The following is a 5,378-nucleotide window of genomic DNA, read 5'->3' as shown; positions in this document are numbered from 1 at the left end:
CTACACCAATCCGATCTGCCTCCGTCACTTCATGGCCACCTTCCCGGTGTGTCTGTGTCTCTTCTTATAAGGACCCCAGCCATTGGATCAGGCACCACCTAATCCAGTGTGACCTCATCTCGACTTCATCAGCAAAGACCCTGTTTCCTAATAAGGCCACATTCACAGATCCCTGGGGTTAGGACTTCAGCATGTCTTTTTGGGAGACACAATTCAACCTTCAACACCACCACGGGATTCTGATTATGTTTAAAAAGCACAGTCATGGTCATATTTTGTTTCTGGATCTAGATGCTTGTTATACATGAGATTTCACTCTGAAAATGTATCAAGCTATACATTTATGATCCATATACTTTTCTGCACATGTGCTGTATTTTAATTAACATATTAACATATAGACACGTGCTGAGAACAACCAGGCAGCTGCTGTACCGTGATGTTAAATGAGGCTTCCTCGGATGGTGGTTTCTGAATTTCATTTTCCAGTGTGTCCCAAATTTTCTGCCATAAGCAGAAAATTTATCAAATAGTAAATCCATGCATATCATAGAAGAAGGGCAGGGATGGGACCCTCATTCACCAGTCCTTCCCTGTCCCCAAACTGTCGTAGCAGGAGGTGGGGGTCTGAATGGGAATTTGACCTGCCCTGAGAATCTGTTCCAAATAAATATTTTTAGCCCCATTACCCACCCCCTTCAAACGTCCTCCTCATGATTTGTGGCCCTGATGGTTCTTTGGAGTGTGGGCTTGGCAGTTACCTCACCTGTGTCCTCTTGGGAGGACAGAGGACAAAGGTAGTAATAATAGAAATGATCTCATGGGTAGCTGGGAGGCTTAATTGGGATAATGCACGTGAAACCCTTTGCACGGGGCCCTGGCACAGGGCCGGGCTGCCATGCATGCCCTCCTGATGAGAAAACGCTCAGAGTGCATGGCGGGCACCTCGATGTCCCAGTTTAATGGTTTGGCTTTTCGGGGAAAGTCTCATAAATGCTACCCTCACCCTGCCGCACAGTGGCCATCCGCGGGGGGTGGGTGGGGTGGTGGAAGCTTACCTTCCGCCGTGCGTTTTCGCGGTTTGCCGCCCTTCAGCACATCTTGGTGTTGTCCCTTGCTGTCCTCCTCACCTGTCGAGGCTCTGTGCTGTCTCCCCGTGTGTGTGTCTGAGGCAGTGAGCTGCCACGAGGGTTAAGTCATCACTGGAAGATTTAGAGGAAGCAGGTGGGGACTGGACTGGAGGCGACAGTCAGAGGAGGTGGTGCTCTTGCCGCTGTCTGGCCCCTGCCTTCTGCCCCGGTCTCCCCCTGCCCTGCCCCTTTCTCCCAGGCTCGCTCCTTGGACGTAGGTCTCTGCCTTCACCTGCATCCCCAGGGCTTTGGAATTTGGGCTGTGCCCTGTTTGGAACCTGGTCTCTTTTGGCAATATCTGTCCAAGTTACAAATGCAGAAACGCTCTGTCCCAGCTGGGCCACTGCCCAACAATAATCCCACAGATAAACTGGGACTCGTGGGACATTATTTAAGTACAAGGTTATCCTTTGCAACACTGTTTGTAACAGAGAGAGACTGAAAACAACCTAAACCCCCTTCAGAAGGGGGCAGATTAGAGAAACTGGCGTAACCCATATAATGGGATACTGTATATGCAGCTATAATAAGGTGAGAAAAGCAAGTTTCAAACAGTGTATACCTCTTGGGATAAGAATATATACTTGTCTGAGCTTATATTTGCATAGAGAAGCTGAGGCTACTCACGGAATGACTGAATGTTACCTGAGGAAGTGGGGTAAAACTTAGTGCCTGGGGGACATAGGCACTGGAGGGGACACAGATTTGTTCGTTGCCTTTTTTTCTTTTTTTGGACCCATGTGAACTTACTACTTTTCAAATTTAAAAAAAAAAAATGTATCATCTTTGAAACAATTTATGTTTTAAAGTGGCAGCTTGGGCTTGAGTGTCACATTGAATCATGCTTTAGCCTCTCCTAGCTATGTGACCTTGGGCAAGTTACTCAACCTCTCTGTTTCAATTCCTCCGTCGATGAAATGGAGGTGAAAACAGTTCCAGCCTCGGCTGTGGGAGGATTAAATGAGATCCACTGTGCCCGGTGCCTGGCGTGCAGTAGGCAAGCCACAGGAGTGAGTTGCACAGGCCTTGACGGCAGGAAGCGAACCCCAGAGCCACCGTGAGTCCTCTGTGTCTGGCGCCTGTGTCTTCCCTCAGCCACAGGGGCCCTGGCCCGATGGGAGCCACTTGCAGCAAAAGTGGGGTCTCCTCCGCCCGTCTCTCCTTACTCAGTGCAGAGAGCATGGAGAGATTTTGCAAGCTCGAGTTCCGAGTGTGCAGCTGGGTGCTGGGAGAAGGGGCGGAGTTAAAGCACGTGAGCATCAGTCAGAGTGCTGGGGCCATGTATGAAGACACAGAATGGCAAGTCCCTCTTGGAGCCAGCTCTGGCCTCCTGCCCTGCCTGATCCTTTAGCTCCACTTCCTGGAAACCCCAGGAGTGAGGAGCCCAGTGTGTCGTCCATGGCATCGCACCTCATGACTGCCCCCAGCCCTCATATTGCACCAGGGACACCAGCAGAGCGGGGCACCACCTGCCCAGAGTCAAGCAGCGAACAAACAGCATGCCAGACCATGGCACTCAGCTCAGAGGTCATCTCACTGCCTGCCCAGCGAGGGCTTCTCCCAGAAAGTTCTACCCATCATGGCTTTGGGAGCTGGTTTCACTGAATAAACAGCCCCTGCGCCTCACTTTATTCACCTGTAAAATTGGGGGTGGTAAATATCCTCCCACGGTGAGGCTGGCTGTCACTTCAGAGGGAACAGGGACCTGTAGTCTTGTATTTGTGCCTGCCTTTCCCCACTGGCGATGTTCCTGAAATATGAGTCAACGTGACTGTGTCACATGATCGCTCTTTAAAATAAGTGGACTTGGCAGGTGTATAAGACACAGCTCCAGACTCGAGTATGTTGGAATTCGAGTCTTGTATAAATTTATTTAATTTCTGCTTAAGCCCCCGTCCTGCCAGGCTAATGGAAACGTTCAGCCTCTGGTTTTCAGGGCCGACCTGCCTCTCGGAGTTGACACTGTGGTCTGCTGGCCCTGACAGGGACAGGCGGTGTGGAGGAGGGGCCAGTATCAGGGGCCCCTTGAGATCTGGAAGTTTGGGGCTGTGTGGGACAGGACACTGTGGTCAGGGTTATCCCTTTACCCTCTTGAGGTCTCTCTGTCACTCAGAGCGAGTGTCCCCTTCCTCCCATTCTCTCCCTACTCAGGGCAATCTTGCCCTTTGGCTTCCAATGTGTTGCTGGCACAAACATGGTGCCCTGGCCTCCCTTCCCCGGAGCCCCTGAGGGCTTGGACAGCGGTTGGCAAACGTCTGTAAAGTGCCAGAGAGCAAATATTTCAAGCTTTGCTGGCTAGGCAGTCTCTGCAGCAGTGACCCAACTCTGCAATTGTAGGTCAAGAGGCAAGACGTAAACAACTGGGCATGGCTATATTCCAATAAAACTTTATTTACAAAAGTAGCATAGCAAAAGAAACAGTCGACTCGGAAAAGAGTATGGAGGTGCCTCGAAAAATTAAAAATAGAACAACCACATGATGCAGCAATTCCACTTCTGGGCGTATATCTGAAGAAAATGAAAACACTAATTTGAAAGTCTATCTCCCCCGCCTCCATGTGCAATGCAGCATTATTCACAATAGTCCAGATATGGAAGCAACCTAAGTGTTCCCTGGTGGATGAAAGGATAAAGAAAAAAATGGGGTCTCTACATACAGTGGAATATTAGTCTTAAAAGGAGGAACATCCTGCTACTTGCGACGATGTGGACGAACCTTGAGGACATTAGGCTGAGTGAAATAAGCCAGTCATAAGAGGATAAATACTCTATGATCCTACTTATATGAGGCATCAAAAATAGACTCGGAGTCAGAGAGGAGAGCGGTGGCTGCTAGGGGCTGGGGCCGGGGGTAGGGAACGTGGGTAGGGGACGTGGGGCGTGGCTGTTCAGAGGGTACAGAGTTTCAGTCTCATAAGATGAATGAGCTCTGGTGACCAGCTGTATAACACAGTGCCAGTAGTTAACAGTCCTGTATTGTGCACTTAAATTTTTGTGAAGAGGTTAGGTCTCCTGTTAAGTGTTCTTATCACAGCAATAGTAATTTAAAAAGGGGTGGGGGCAGTAGGCTGAGTTCGGCCCCAGACCATAGTTGGCTGCCCCTGGCCTCAGGCCTTTGGAAGCTGAAGCCAGGAACGTCCAGCGTGTTCCTGTCTCCGTCCCAACTGCAGCCCTCTGCTTAGTGAAGTGGAGAAAATACCCAAGGATTGAAAAGAGAATCAGACATCCATCCCCTCGAACTCCCGTTCAGTGAAGACTTTTGTAAGTCAAATGTCACTCCCTGATTTACCTTGTGAGGAAGATGCTTTTATTTCCCTACTGTGATTTGCCTAAAGCTACCTGTGCTTGATCGCTACTGGGTCATCAGATTGTGGACAGCTCTTTTGTGAACACCTGAGCTTTTGCACGTCTCCAGCACTCAGACATGTGGCTAAGGTTTCTTGCCCAGAGCACTAGCTAGTCTGGGGTGGCGTCCTGGTCGGGCCACTTTCAGCCTGTGTGACCTTGAGCAAGAGATTCCGCCTCTCTGTGCCTTGGTTGCCGAAATCTGTAAACTGGGGGAAAACTCACCACCACTGATCCGTGTTGTCACTAGGCTCACATGACACAGGGTTTTTTAGATGCCCAGCCCTGGGCCCGGCAAAGGTGGACATGAACAAACGGGAACTGACAACTCAGCATCATAGTCCAATTACTATGGGGAAAGACTTGAGGCAACCCATTCAAGAGACGGTTAGAAGATAGGGCAGGATTTGGCAAGTGGGACCATTCAAGTGCCACTTCATTCTGTGTGTCCATAGGCTAACTATGTGACTCGCTAAGCCTCAGTTTCCAGATAATAAGTAGGATCAGCTTTTTGAGGACTTCGCTTGAGACAGTGTGCAGTGCCTGGAATGCAGTAGATGCTTCATAAACAGGGAGCTGTTTAGTATTTACCTGTGCTGGGTTCTTTCCTCACTGCCTTGTGCTTATGTTGACCGGTCTAGGCTTCTCCACCAGCTGGTGATGCCTGGAGGACAGGGTCTGCGTCTTGGTTGGCACGGGGAGGGTGTGCCATCTCTCGGATCGCTCAGTGAGAAGGGCTCATGCTGGGGCATCCCTCACCCAGAGCCTGGACACCAGGCTCTGCTGCAATTTGTATTATCACTTCGTCTTCATTGTCTCCATTTGCATAGTTACCTTCTACCTTCCGCCAACGGCCCACCCAGGCTTCCTGCTATGATCGACGTGTGCTGCATCCTTTGAGAA

Source organism: Pteropus alecto, unplaced genomic scaffold, assembly GCF_000325575.1.
Source record: "Pteropus alecto unplaced genomic scaffold, ASM32557v1 scaffold34, whole genome shotgun sequence".
Lineage (NCBI taxonomy): Eukaryota > Metazoa > Chordata > Mammalia > Chiroptera > Pteropodidae > Pteropus > Pteropus alecto.
The sequence above is the reverse complement of the archived record's forward strand: the minus strand, read 5'-3'. Positions refer to the sequence as shown.